This window comes from Pleuronectes platessa, chromosome 20, assembly GCF_947347685.1.
Source record: "Pleuronectes platessa chromosome 20, fPlePla1.1, whole genome shotgun sequence".
Taxonomy (NCBI): domain Eukaryota; kingdom Metazoa; phylum Chordata; class Actinopteri; order Pleuronectiformes; family Pleuronectidae; genus Pleuronectes; species Pleuronectes platessa.
In genome coordinates, this window is record NC_070645.1 from 8,347,625 (window position 1) to 8,362,781 (window position 15,157).

Consider the following 15,157-nt stretch of genomic DNA (forward strand, 5'->3'; position numbering starts at 1 on the left):
CTGCACAGATGTGGTGCTGCTTCTTTTCCACGCCAGCGTTAAAAACGACAACGGATAAACACCTTAGTTTGCCTCAGCCGCCGTTTTTCTTATTTCAGCATTTCCTCGGCTTTGATTTGAGCTCCTGCAGTGACCAAACCGTAACCAGCGACTGGTACGGGCACACACCACACACAGTGTAGCGGGCTTTTTGTCCTCCATAGCTAAATATACACTGTTACACTCATGTCTTGTTATATTTTTAATGGCTTCAGTGCACTCATGTTGCAGAGGCTCTCCAGGGCAGATTCTTTCTCTTCCCTTCTCCTCTATGGCCCTTATCCTCCTCGCCTCGGGGCACTTGCAGGCCTGCCGAAAGAAATCACCCCCGCATCACTGGAGACATGCACACACACACACACACACACCACCCCCCCTCCCTCCACCCCCCCTCTCGCTGCTAAAATAATCTGCTCACCTTCCCCGTGTATTGTTAGTCCATCAGTCTCGCTTTCAGGTGAACAGGCTGCCTCTGCTGCTATCAAGCCCCCCCTCCCCCCTCCTATGGTTTATTTAGAATCAGCTCAAATGAAATGGCAGCTTCGGCTCAGCATCGGGCTGAAACAACTAAAAATGTGCACCTTTTCTTCCCCTCTTTCTTCCTTCCTCGTGTTGCAACATATATAGCACCGTCGGCCTGGAGGGACGAGAGGAGCACGAGTGGATTTTGTTGCAGCGGTTTTGTCCCCGTTGGTGTCCTGGGCAGGGCTCCTCCATTACACGAAGCTCCATGCAGCTGTTCCAAAATGGCTGCCTCTGTGTTTCCGTTTGCCTGGTGTCAGAGGACTGAGCTCGGGAGGAAATATGTGCTGCGGCGGGTGCATACAGATTAGGATTAGAGCGCGAGCTGCAGCGCCGGGGCCTTTGTCATTAACAGGCAGTTTTAATCAGGGTCTGTCCCAGGGCGCCGCTGCTCGCCTCAGGAGCCCGGCAATCCTCCGAGAGAAGCGGAGGCAGAGAAAGAGGGAGAGGAGGAAGAAAAGAGGGAGGATAGGCGAAACAGGGAGGAGGAGAGGATGGGGATGAGGGAGTGAAAAAAGGAAGACCCGATAGCCTCTTTGGGAAGACAGGGTGGGGGAGGTAGCGTGCAGAGCAAGGAGTGCTGAATGTGTGTTTGCAGCCCCACGCTCTGTACATCCTTTAGTAGGCAAGATGGCTGCTGGATGTGCTGCGCTCTTCATTACGCTCTCTCCATGTGCTATTGATTTAGCTCCGGCCCGGTGTCTGTGTATTATTTAAATGTTAAGATGTCAGTGTTGGTAATCACCGGCTCCATTAAAAGGCGGGCATAGCACGGCCGCGGCCACAGACCTGCAGAGAGCCGAGGCAGGTGGATGAATTATTAAGGAGAGGATGAGGTGGTGGGACATTTCCACCATCGCCCTCGCGAATGTCATCCCACTCTGCCGGGAGACGCACAGGCACGGGCTGGCTTGACAAAAATCGACAGTGACTTCCTCCTCCCCCACCCGGAACCGGTTTGATCCTGATTGCAGACACTGCAGCTGGCAATTTCCAGAATAATCTGCAGCTCCAGCCCTGCCTGCCCTGCCCCCCACCGATCCGCCAGGTCTTCCCACCCCCACCCTGCCTTGTGCCCCGGCATCCTCCACGGCCCTCCGGCAGCATCGATAATATGGACAGGAGGAGAGGCCTTTGATTTGCTGAATCAGAGAATCCCATCTCACCACCACCACGTGTGTGTGTGTGTGAACATGGGGATGAGAGACAGAGCAAATACATGCAGTCTAATGGCTGCCGATAAAGTCAATAAAGATACAACATGGATGATATTTTAACACGAACCCCTCAGGTGGCTCGGTAATGAAGGTAATGAAAACAACAGTAACTACATTAGTGGATAAAATATGGAACAATTTGTCATTAAATGTATAAAACTTCCCAGAGGTGTGTTATATATTTTGTCGACTTGTGTACTTACATTGTCCAAAGTGTTTCCAGCAATGTTCAAACCCAGAGAAATACCCAATTGTATTCAAGGTAACAAGACATTTCATCTAGCTTGCCTTTTAATTGTGTCATATCCACTTTACCCGTGGCTCTGCTAAAGCATCTGGGGCAAACAACGAATGTTGGAGGTAAGAACACACTGCTAGCTCGTTAGCTGTTCACGATTATTAATTATTCATAATTGTTTTAAACGTTACCTCACCATATGTGAACATGATTTGCACCTGAGACACGTTAAGTCCATTTTTATCTAAAATGGTGGTGAAGACAACAACTCCCATGATCCCATGCTGCTCCACGATATCATCAAACTAGGTGTTTAGTTATTGTTTGATGGCGGCCAGACTTTCTTTGTACGTTTAAAACCAAATAAAATAAAAAAATAAAAGTGTAGAGATGACATATATATGCTAATCAATAAATGTGAATTATGAACAATCACAACAACGAATACACCCTATGACATTAAACCTTCAGAATTCCTCATCTACGCTACGCCACCCCGCGCGGCCCATTCATTAAGTGTCTGTGTTTATTATGCTTTTATGTTTATGAACTGATCTTGTTGTCAGAAATAATCACACTGTTGCTTGATTTTATGACATTCATCTAGAATCCTGTCAGCGTTAACTAAACCCTGACAGGAAGGTCACAGGCAGTCATACGTGTGCAGGAGTTTAAAGGAAATTGAATTTAAAGACAATCCTCTATCATGAGGCCAACAGCTTTGGCACATCACTTACACCTGCCCTCTCATAACAATGCATTATTTCATACGGGTGCGTGGGGCAGAGCATCGATCGTGAGTGCTGGTAAACATTCTAGCTGCCTTGATATGGAAAGGCTTTGTCACTCACTCATGGCTGGTGTATAGGGTATATAGTATAGTGTATAGAGGCTGTCCGCCCACAAGCATGCTGCTTATACCAAAAATAAAACACCCTAGCAGAGGGCCTTTCATTTAGCTGTCAACTATATTAATACAACTCTTCATCAGAAAAGCATGGCCTGAACACCAAGCCTTCTTACACTTGACCAATCAACAGATATCTAGAATGTATTATTTAGGATGATGGCTTTGTTACCTCCTCTTCTTCCTTTCTCAGCAGGTTTACGCAAAACCTACCAAACAGATTTCCTCTTAACGTGTTGGAAAGATGGGACATGGGCCACAAGAAGACATTGCATGGTCACAGTATCTTCACAGGCACCTCTGACACGTAGACGGGAAGCATCAATGCTGGGCCGACTCCAATGAGTAGCTATTTCCCCCAGAAATGGAGAGTAATTTTCTCTCTTTTTGAGATACTAGGTCTCAGCACAGACAGACATAATAAGATGTAAATTGGCTGAGGCCAGATATGGGTGGGGGGGGGCTCACTTGAAGTAACACGAACAGCAATTAACCATGAGAGAGACACGTGTGCACTTCTGCACGGATGTGAGCTCGAGCTGCTCCACCAACCAGACCAGGTCCAAACTGAGACCGATTTATAAATGTGCTTATTGATTCCGGTGTTTTATAGCATATTGAACTGATTACTAATATAATAGAATAGTCATAATATGGTAAGATTTATATCTCCTGCAAACATTTACAGATGCTTAGAGGGCTTTTAAGATAATAAATGCACCATTTTGTTGCATTACTAACTAATTAAGTGTAATAAATAAAAAAGCCAGTTAGAAATTTTGTTTATTCTGGGAAATGACAATTCGCACATGCATACAGTCTGATGACACTATAATAAAGGACTTGCTACAGACTTAATTGTACGATGTGACCATTGACTGTACAAAAAGATGGACGACACATCTCCACTTCCTCCCACTAGCCAGAAATGAAGCCAAAATATCCCTGATGTGATCGTACCAAGGCCAGTCTCAGCTGTCAATCATGATGTTTCACCTAATTTTTACGACATCAAATAACTAATACAAAATAAAATCAGAAGAAAAATAAGTACTTAAACATACATGAGTGTAATAAGAACTACCTAAAATGACAGAATCAATCTGTACGAAAAATGTATTTGGTATGTACTTCGACTTTGTAGTTTTGGTTCCCAACCACTAACATGGAGGAGGCAGGATTAATGACCTATGACACCATGTGGTGATTGGAGGCTCTTAAGCTGTACTAGTGGGAGGCAGTCATGTCGTCCATCCTTACTTACATGATTCCCTACATTACTGCTATAAGACGACTACTTGGAGGGATGCAGTCAGAGTTCCAGGAACATTTCCTGTCCAAAAACACAAATCACAGATTTCTGATGGGGGTGCAGAGAAAGCTGACAGCGACTTAAAATGCTGCCTGTTTTATTTCCCCTCTAATAGATTGAGGAAGGGAAGTTGCCTCCAACTTACGTAACGTCTCTGGTGGATTGGAGCTGCAGTGAGGCCATGTGAGTGGGGGAATTCAATGAGTGAGTCACGTCTAGAGTGCAGTGTCTCTTTAATCCCCGAGGCTGAGAGCAATATGCAACAGCAGGACCTCTGTATCAGTCAATAAAACACTAACGTCTTCCTGGATGGCAAGTGATGAGGGTCAGATGTAACACTGCTCGAAATGCAATTGTCGAATCCCTTTGGTTTTCATTGCAGGCCTGTTTTGACTTTAAACACAGGAATCCTGGGAGTTTTCAGAGGACTTTTAAAGGTGATGCATGAAAGATTATAAATAAATAAAGCAACCAACGGACACATGAGTGGATAGATGTGCTAACTTTACCCCTTTTCCTTCCTGTGACGTCTTTCAGAGCATACACACACACACACACACAAAATATAAACACACCTGCCACACACACAGACACACACTACAAATACACCTGCCACCTGCCAACCACCCATGATATTAAAGGAGAAACAGCCATCCACGGGTACACCTTATAATGCTACATCAACACTGTACAGCTATGCTAATTATGCCATGAATTTCACCAGTCTGCTGGATTGTGTTTAGGTTGGCTCTTCTGTACACAGGCTAACTTTGTTCAGTTGTTGCAATTCACTGGGCTTCGCAAACACCATTAAACTGTAACTAACCCTAACCCCCGAAGGAAGGTGGTTGACATTTGACAAAGCATTTGTTTACGCTGCTGCAGCTAGTGCGAAACTAAGTGGCAGTGAATATGGTATGTACAACCTTTAAGGAGACTTCTACAGAATAATTAGAGAAGGCAGCAAAAGAATCATCACAACCATTGGCCACAGAACGTGCTTTTGTGTTCCGATATATGTATGAACGTGTGTGTACGTGCATCATGTAACATATGAGTGTAGAATGGGCGCCATACTTTAAGAGAATAAGTTAGTGAGCCTGACCAACCCCCCTTTGAAAGTCTAGAAGAGCTGTATATTTCCATAACTTTATTATTATTTTAGTATTTCTTAATTTATTTGTGTGGTTAGCCAAAAGGAAGACAGTAAAACAGTTTGTTGCTGTGCTCTACTGTGGCTGATGCACACCCCCTTAAGAATGTGGGATACAGGAGGTGACAATCTTGTTTCCTTTCAGTAACACTCATCTTGCTAAGCAGCCTCCACTGTAAACCTGCTGGTTGCTGAGATCACTAGTGAATAAAATAACATAAATTTGACGATTGTCTCAATGACCCTAAAGAGACCTTCACACTTATTAAAAATGGATGAATGTGTGCGGAATAAGCAGAACTCAAAACACCAGAGCACCTGATCATGTGTGGTATACGCCTGTCGAGTGTTGCAGTGGAATCTGTGGGTGAAATCTGACATTGAACTGTAGATCAATACCTACTTCAAAACTGCCTGCTTCAAACATGGATCCAGTTTTCAAGATATGAAAGAAACGGACAAGGACTCGCAGAGAAAAACTCCACGGAGAAGTTCCAATCAAGGTCAGCCACTTGGACGTTACATGCAAATTTAAGACCTCCCACTCTGGTCAAGGCTCTTTGGGTCTCTCATATTGCTCGACCTTAGTTTCATTTATTTTTGTGCGTTTTTTTTTGTTGTGTTGCGTTTTAGATACACCGAAATCTGGATGTGGGGCTCACAGATGAATAAATGATATCAAAAAGCTGTGGGCTTTGAGCGTTCTGGGATTTTTTATTCATATCAGGCAGAGAACCTTCTCCACCTGTCCAGAAGTTCAAGTTCAGTTGTTTGATGTTGGCTGCCTCTGTGGCCCCGGTGTGCTCACACGCAGATGTGTGTATGTGTGAGCAAGAGGAGGGACGGCCACATTGGGAGAGTGTGTGTGTGTGTGTGTGTGTGTGTGTGTGTGTGTGTGTGTGTGTGTGTGTGTGTGTGTGGTTGTCTCCGATGTGACAGTATGTGTGTACACTAGCTATGTAATTTAGTCCTTGTAAATTTATAATTCGGTTAGCCCAACTGCTCTCAGAGTCTGCTGGAATTCTGCCAACCTCATGCTGAGTGTATGTGTGTGTGTGTGTGTGTGTGTGTTTGTGTTTAAGTGTACATGTGCAAGTGAGTCCATTCCCTTTACTACCATGCTGTCCCTCACTCTTCCCTCATCCTCCATGCTTGGATTCTCACTTCAACACACCACAACCTTCGGGAGGCCAAGGTTGCAGCTAGCCGCTCTCCTCCGTCTCCGGCCTGACGGAGTCACCCCGGTCCCTTTTCTGCAACTCCGCAGCCTGCCCTGCCTCCAGTGCGACAGTGCGGCGCACACAGCCTGCCATCTGTATCTGTGGGCTCGACAGTAATGTAATTGCGGCTCTCAGTTTCTGCACAGGGCTGTGGTGGTGTGGTAACCTAGATGGATGGGGAGCAGCTCGCAGCGCTCGGCTTAGGTAATCAGCTGGAGTGCTGGCACGGGCAGAACAACACCTGCTGCTGAGGGGAGTAGCCAGCGCTAATTGTGTGAGAGTGATGGGGGCCTGGTCGCTGCAGACGCCACCGACAGTTCAGCCTAATGCAATTAGCCGCCATGTTCTCCTCTCGCAAAATTGTATTATGGTTTCTTACATTTAATTTAGCCCGTGCAAAATGAAACGGTATCAGAGACGAGAGATAATGAGAGCGAACTGATATTGAAATCTGCGCTGTGTTGGGAGGCTATTAATGAGACAGTGAAACACTGTGGCTGACAACATGGTATACACTGGTAAAACAGTTTAATAGTGTCATTAGGGAGATTTAGCTTTGTTTTACTGCTCCGAGCAAAAAATGTGAGGGTAAAAGCTTCTATTTCCTCTTCTTCTATTTCCCAACTTCTCCTTTAGTTTTTTTTTTTTACATTATTGATTGAATATTGATCACCAACTGGTTTTATTTTTCTACATTTACTGATAGCAAAAGCCATCTGATGGAGTGCATGTTTATGAGGCTTTTCTATTGATCTGACAAAATGACCTCTTCCTGCGTGTCTTATTTAATGGTCCAATCAACAATCACTGCTTCTACAATAAATATTAATATTCCATGATTAATATTCATCGACGCTCTTGGGTTTTACCAGTGGCATGACGTGCATTTATCCACAAATCAAAGAGAATTTGGTGGTTGTGGAGGTGATGGCAGGGTCTTCGCCCTATTAGAGGGAGCTTCTCTCAGGCTCCAGTCGTCTAACTCAGCTGAAGTAAAAAGCCGTGCAGAGAGACAAGCTGCTGCGGTGTGACTTTGCTCCTCGCTCATGCTTTGATTCATTATTCAGCACCCGAGAAGTCGTCCTGCAATCCCACAGCTGCACAGAGAAACGTGCACACACGCACGCATAAAGACATGGAATCGGAGAAATGGGAACACACACAGAGAGAGAGAGCATGTGCAAACACCCAAATCTGTTCCAGGTAAAATGTAGAAATTCACACAAATATGAAGAAACAAAAACATTCATGCTCCCACTGTGCGTTCAAAACACAAACTGACACTCTTAAATATGAAGACATGATCACAGAGGCGCGCACAAACACACACAGACACACACACTGCCCCCTTCTGCCGGCACCACTGGCCTGCACGCTGCATGGAAATGTTTCTCCTAATGACTCCGTAATGGCAGCGACTTATGTCCTTACCATAGTTGATTTGTTTCCTGGGTTTTACGAGTAGATTATTTCCATGGTACAGACTTAGCGTAAGCCGTTCAGAAACCACAAGCACTGCACTTCAGCCCCGGTTTGGGATTTTAGCCAGGTCTAATCAGATTAAAGCACTGTCTCCCCCCCCCTCACAACCCCCCCGGCTTCTCCTTTTTGAAACAACATGCCACACTGCTCTCTCAGTCGTGCTACATGAGCCCGAAGAAGCGGGCCAAAAGCAAATTGCTTTTAGTGGAGGCTGACAAGTAGTTGTGTAGGGAAAATAAAAGGTTGTTTGTGGCAGATTAATTCTCCTTCACAGGAGTGACCGGCTGCCATGCGCTTTCTTCCCTCAGTGACGGGGAGAAGATATAGTGTCTTTGGGAAAAGCTAACACACGAGGAGCTCATTGTCATGGACTTAGGCGGACTGGAGGATACTTTGTGTGAGAGATAAAAGCTAAATAAACTGGCTGTATCCATACCTAACAGACAGCAAATGGCATCATGCTACGGTTCATTCAAAAGGAATCAAGTTGGTTGTTATCCTCTCCCCGTAAAAGACGGCCGTGTTCGACAAACTGTAGATTCTAAATCATCTCCAGTAAACACAGTCCGGCAAACACACAAACTTGATGTTCTCATATCCACTCCCTGCTCTGCAAACCCTGCTGAACAAATATAATTTCAGACCGCTTCTGTCCTCATTAGTTTCAGAGTCATATTACAAACAGAGAAGAAACAGCTGTGGAAATATATTTCATCATAAAACATCAAGCCTCTGGTAGGCGATTTTCTTCTTGTCCGTGGTTTATGGGCGAAGGAGGCCTGACTTCTAACCTGTGAAGGGTGCTCGCTGGCCTGACCTGGATCCTTCAGCATGAATTAAGTGAACAATGGAAGAGCCGGCTGAATGATGGCTCCACGCGCCTTTGTGCCGCTGTTACAAAACAACTCCTAAAAGGGCGGCCTAGATGACACACACTCCAGAAATCGATCACATTTACTCAGCCCCTGGGCCTTCCAAAAGCTGGATTTAAAGCACAGAAAGAAAGAAGTAAAATGGCAAAAGGAGAATGAATTGAAATCCCCTTTGCATTTAAAAACCGAACAGAACAAAAGGGAATGAGGGCGGGTGAAGAGAGATGCCTCGGTTCAGGTCTATTTTGCAGACTCCAACGCGCACTCATGCGGCAAATTTCATCAGCAGTAGCCCTATTGATTTTTAACCCTGGAAATATAAGACCAGGGGAGACGGGCACAGAGATATCCATGGATGTTTGGGTTGGTTATCTGTAGCTCTCCCTCGTCTCTGCCTCCTTCCTGGGAGCGTGAGCAAACCAGTGCTCTCGCAATTGTCTGGCAATACTCCGGCGAGCGGAGGTTGAGCTTTACAGGCATGATACTAGATTGAAAAGACAGACCTTGAATGCAAGTGCTGGGAAAATTCAATATTTGTAATGAATCCACTGATTCCAGTTAAATCAGTCCTCATTAACTTGACTGTTGAAGCTGATGGTTTAACACAGAAGCTTTTCATGTGAAATCCAATCGATGTACAAAAAAAACAACAACACAAAATAAAATTAAGCGAGAAGCCTTGTGAACCTGTCAGCAGTTGCCTCTAAGTGGAGTCTCAATGGATGTCCAAGCCTTCGGCTCAACTGTGCACAAACTGCATTTCCGCGCCGACATTGTGCTCAAAGGCTTCAAGGCCCAATCTCTGTGACAGGCCCATCTCCGGCTAATGGGTCGAATTGCCATTCAAGTGTAGAGGGACAAGGGTGGAGGATCAGTCGCTCTGCAGGTTGGATTGTTTCACTGTTTGGTTTCTTACTGTCTGGGAGCTGCAGCGGTGTACAAGCTGCGAGCTGGAGGCGGCAAGGTCTGGTCGGCGCGCGACTAAAGAGGAGAGGAGAGCACGACAGAGCTCTTTAGTCTCCAAACACAAAGCGTGAGTCACTGCTCTGAAAGGGACGGGGACACACAGAAGCCAGCGAGTCCCTTTCTGTTTGGCCTGCAGCTTTTCAGAAGCCTGGATTCAAAAGGAGTGTAGCTTCTGAAAGAGCGGTTGGCTTAATGTCGTACCCTTGTTCCCTAATACTTTGAAGATATTAAAACCCGAGTGACCTCAAGGCAGTGCAGTCGGGGTACACACGAGGTCAAGGTTAAGCAACGGTGTCCTGTTATATCGCTCCACTTGCAGACGCAGCCCAGTCCATCTGCTGCAGGTCAGACCTTGCTTTCCATCACAAATGCGCAGTAGATGACACGTCAGGGGGCGTCTGAGCAATCACCCCCCGCAAATAAAGGGAAGTGATTCCATAATGGTGCCCTATCAGACCGCCACGCGTCGGGGTTATCTGTGTGACAAAGCAACTTTCCGATTCTATGCATTTTCATGAGTCGACCAGGAGAGGTGCATGAAAGAGAAGGGTAGCGGTTGGTGACCCCGGGGTCAGGGGGTAGAGGGCTCCAGCTGGTCACACTACCTCCTCATTGACTGATTCCACATCCACCCTATTGTGTTCGGCGCGTGTCTATTGTTCTGCAGCTGCATTAAAATGCATAGATTCCTGTCAGCCATTTCACTGCTAGTTGACCTTATTAGTTAAGGTGGATACATAAAACATGAAGTTTGGGGTCATTAGATATATGCAATTCATTTAAAGGGATTTTAGCCAACTGCGAATATAGCCGCGATATCTGAAGGGATGCTCAGCGTTCATAGCAGAATCAATAAAACCTACAGTCTTGTTAAGACACTTGATAGCAAGCAAATCCTGGATGTAGTTTAAAAGATGTATTCAAACAATAAACCGAGGTACAGACGCCTCTGGAAATTCGTTGTGCTTTATGGAATCTCCAGGCAGCCTATTGTAGGTACTTGCCACCCTGCCCCCACCCTCCTCTCTATTTTTCTTCTCTACACGCTTCATGCAGAGCACACACAGACATACTGCAGCGGGCAGGAGGGAGAGAGGAGGAAGAAAAAGGGGGAGAGGGGAGGAGAGAAGAGGTGCTGATACTCAGTAATTGAGGGGCAACCCTGTCACAGTTGACCTGCAGGAGACCAGGGATAAAGTGTATTCCATTTTCTCTCTGCTTTCCTGGGACTGACAGCCTGCAGAGTCCCAGGTCTGACAGACCTAACTGAGGGCTATCACCCTCTCTCCACCTCTCTCATAGCATGTAATACCCATTTCTAGTTTGTGCACTCACTCACGTGCACACACATACTGTGCATGTACGGGCACAACACCGCCGGCTTCTGCAGCTTCCCTGCGCGTCGAAATGTGCGCCACACTGACGAATAAATAATGTACTGTTGGGGGCATACAATCAAAAATGTTCACAATGCCTCGTGTGTTATCCTGATTTAAAATCCATCTTCTGCTGTGCGGGCCACAATACATCTATTTTAAATATCGATTATCTCAACGAGGCCCTCTGCTACACCAGGGCACGAGCAGATTTTATACAAACAGGGTGAACTGGCAGCCCTGCCTATTTTAGAGGCACTCTAATGCCTCCCTTGTAAAAACAAAGTACCGCCGCTCATCACCAGAAGCGCATCTCCCAAAAAATGGGGCCGATGCAGTGCCGGATAAAGGGAGTATATTTAGTCCCTCAGTCCCTGCCCTTTGTCTCTTGCCGATTTGTTCTAATGTGGGAGCCTAATCCAGCAGAAGCAGATTATACATGTATTAAATTCCTTAAAATTGCAGTATTTTAATTCCACATTTGCAGTGGAAATGCAATGGAAGCAGCTTACAAAGCGTAAACCTCCCGGAACCGTGTCTCTGCCACAATAAAGACGGTGAGACATGCGAGCAAAGCGAAGCGTGTAAATTGAAAAACAGCATTGTTACGCCGATGATTGTTTATAAGAAACTAAGAGGAAAATGCTTATCCGTCCAAGAAAGAACAAAAAAAAACTTTGTGATTGTAAAGACTGCAGACATCTGTGTGGGTGTGTGTGTGTGTGTGTGTGTGTGTGTGTGTGTGTGTAATTGATTGTGCCCTGTGACCCAAATAGCTGCACTAGAAAAAAAAACAGGTTTTCCCGACTTTACTTATGTTACTTGACTAAATCAATATAATATCACTTTGCCGTTTTCACAGTGTTTTTCTGCTCACAGATTTCTCCGTCTCTTAAGACCCCTCGAGTGGATTAGCTCCAAATGAGAACATGGAAGTGGGCAGAAAGAACAACTCCGCTGAGTTTCTGCCTCACAGGCTTCCTGCGCGTTGTCCAAATCTGTTTTTGTTACAATAGCTAGTATTTATTATTTTTTTTATTTTTTTTCAAAGCATGATTCACGATGACCCACAAAATTTAAAATACATTAAAAAGACTTTCCCATGTCTGGTAGAGGATTTTAGTCGAGAGACATCCACACTCAAAAATGAAGACACCACATTCAGCGTCCGCCTCCGTCCACCTGACCCAGTGAGTGTCCTCTCAATGACAACATGGCTGCCCCCACAAGCTGTAGCCTGGCCGCCATAATGACACAATGTACCCATCTGCCCTTCAAACCCACCCAGCAGCATGAGGATGACCTGTGTGTGTGTGTGTGTGTGTGTGCGTGCATGTGTGTGTGTGTCCCATCTGCCCTTTCAGCCAAGCAAGCAGCATGAAGCTGACCTCTGACCCTTAGGATTATGCTTCTACCATGTGCCAGTGAGCAGGGTGATGAGATTGACCTACGTGGGCTGCTGCTCTGTGTGTGTGTGTGTGTGTGTGTGTGTGTGCGTTATGGATAACTGACAGCAGAAGATCCACTTCCCAATAAACAGACACACGTGCACACTAATGACATACTACCGGCACGGCTCACTTTTTTGGATCCATAAATCAACGTCTCCCTGTTTTAATGAGTGTGTTGTTAATAAATTGAGATGTGGGGTGAAAAGCTTTCAATGCTTCAGTTTAACATGTTCAACAGTGAGCGTGTAGATCCGCTAATACAACCTCTCCAGTGAGTGATCTAATGCGCGTCTGAGGCCGGCCAGATATCCTGAGCTCTGACACAACCAATCATTGCAAAGCCAGCGTGATCGCCTTGGCAACCCCTGTCACCACATAGTTTATCCAGAGCATTCTCCAATCAGGGGGCACCACGGGCTCAGTAAGCTCCTCCCACAGGGGTCGGGAGGGGGAGGCGGTGCGAGCCGTTGGTGCAGAGCCTGCTGCATGAGCGGAGGCTCTAATCTGGATCCAGTGAGGAGAGGATCACTAATCCCAGATTATGGCTCCCTGGGATTAAGACATGCTGATGCACAGGTTTGCACTCACCTCAAATCCCCAGACCTCTCAATCTGGTTGTCTGCTCTGAGCCTCAAACCTCACCAAGAGGAGTCCATTAGAGTCACTGCGCCGGCGCCTGAACTGAGACGTCTTGTTAAAGGTGTTGTCATTTTGGGCTGAATGATTCACTGCTCTCCTGCCGTCTGCCTTTAGATGTTTCTTAGCAGTTTCATGTTAAAGTACAAGGGTACAGAATGATTTGTGGTGTGTGGATTCTCTGAACTGTCGAAAGGCAGCGGGTTAGCACAAATGAAAGTTTCTCGCAGTCGCCACTATCTGAGTGAGCACAAGCGATGGGGACGTGAGGGAGGGAGGTAAACAAAGCAAAGCAGACACTCCACCTCTGCGGGATAGCAAATCACCATGCTGATACCGAATGCATGTCATACAGAATAAAAGTGGGGACAACAGGAATCAGCTCAGGCGCGGCGAACACGAAACTTCATGAGAATGTTTTTGCGATCTCTCTGCCACGCATAAGAAATTCCATCTCCTCTGACAGCTATTCTCAGAAGTGTTGCTCTAAAACGAATAATGTTTTTGAGCAAACAAAGCAGAGAAACTTTGTGCCGGCAGTTCACAGGCGAACATCCCTCAGCCGGCGGAGCTTGATTTATAGGTGACAATCTTTGGGATTTAAGACCCTGCTACATGGGTTCATCATGAGGCCGAATTATCTCCGCACACAGAGAGAAATATCAGGAGGGACAGAGGTGAGAGACAAAGAGAGCAGGGGAAAAAGAAAAATGGATGTGGTGGAGGGGAGAGAAATAACTGCTCAAATATTGTTCATTACAATAATTCATATATCACACTGTGACGTGTAAATTAGGACCTCGGAGTCAACACGCGCACAAATAATTAAGTTGAAATATGAATGGTGAAATGTCCTCACAAGTGTGCAGCTCATGATCAATTTGGGGTTAATGAGTCGTTTATCTCCATCCAATCCCTGCTCGTCCTCCTGCCGGAGCCGAGCTGCCGGGGTTACACACACATGGCTGGCTCCTCCACATAGCATGGATAAATGTGCAAATGATCCCCTAAACAAAATCAATTCATCCTCCACACAGTCTGGTTGGTTTTTTTCAGGGTTGAGGAGAGCGAGACAGCGAGTGTGGGAGGAAGCCGTGGCCACGAGTTATAGTGCAGGTGAAGTGTGTCAGAAATGCTGTCGGAGGAGAGAAGCGGCGGGCGACCATGTGCCGAAACAGGGATGAGAGTCAGCAGGCTGTCATATCAAGCAAAAACTACCAAGTGTGATTTCAATAAGAAAAGCCCCTCTGCTCTGTCTGGAGTTGTGTTTTCGGTGAAATTGCACCGTATGGATGAAAATCCGGAGATTCCTAAATATCGGCTATTTTTTTCTGAATTTTGCAGAGTTTCAGCCCAAGGTTTAAATGGACTAAAGAAAACAATCGACCAGTAGCCGTTTTTTTTTTTTTTTTTTATCTTCCATGGTGGCTCATCCATCTCCATGCTGACTCAGTAACCCTGCTTGCCTGGGGCCTGTATGACAGTGTCATTTGTGTGTGTGTGTGTGTGTGTGTGTGTGTGTGTGACATGATGCCTGTGTACATCGGACAGCCGTCGCATCTCTCCATCTTTCTCTCTTTTACTCGTTAGGGACCTTCCTTCTCTTCTGAAGCTGATTAGTCCTGACCCGAGCAAACTAGTGCTGCTATATCCAATCAGCCTAATCACTCAAACTCCTGCCTCAACCCCCCCCCCCCAACCACCACCTTCTTTACGCTAATGGGCTTTCCCTGCTCTGGTGACTTAGCACTTAAGAGTGTTTGGGG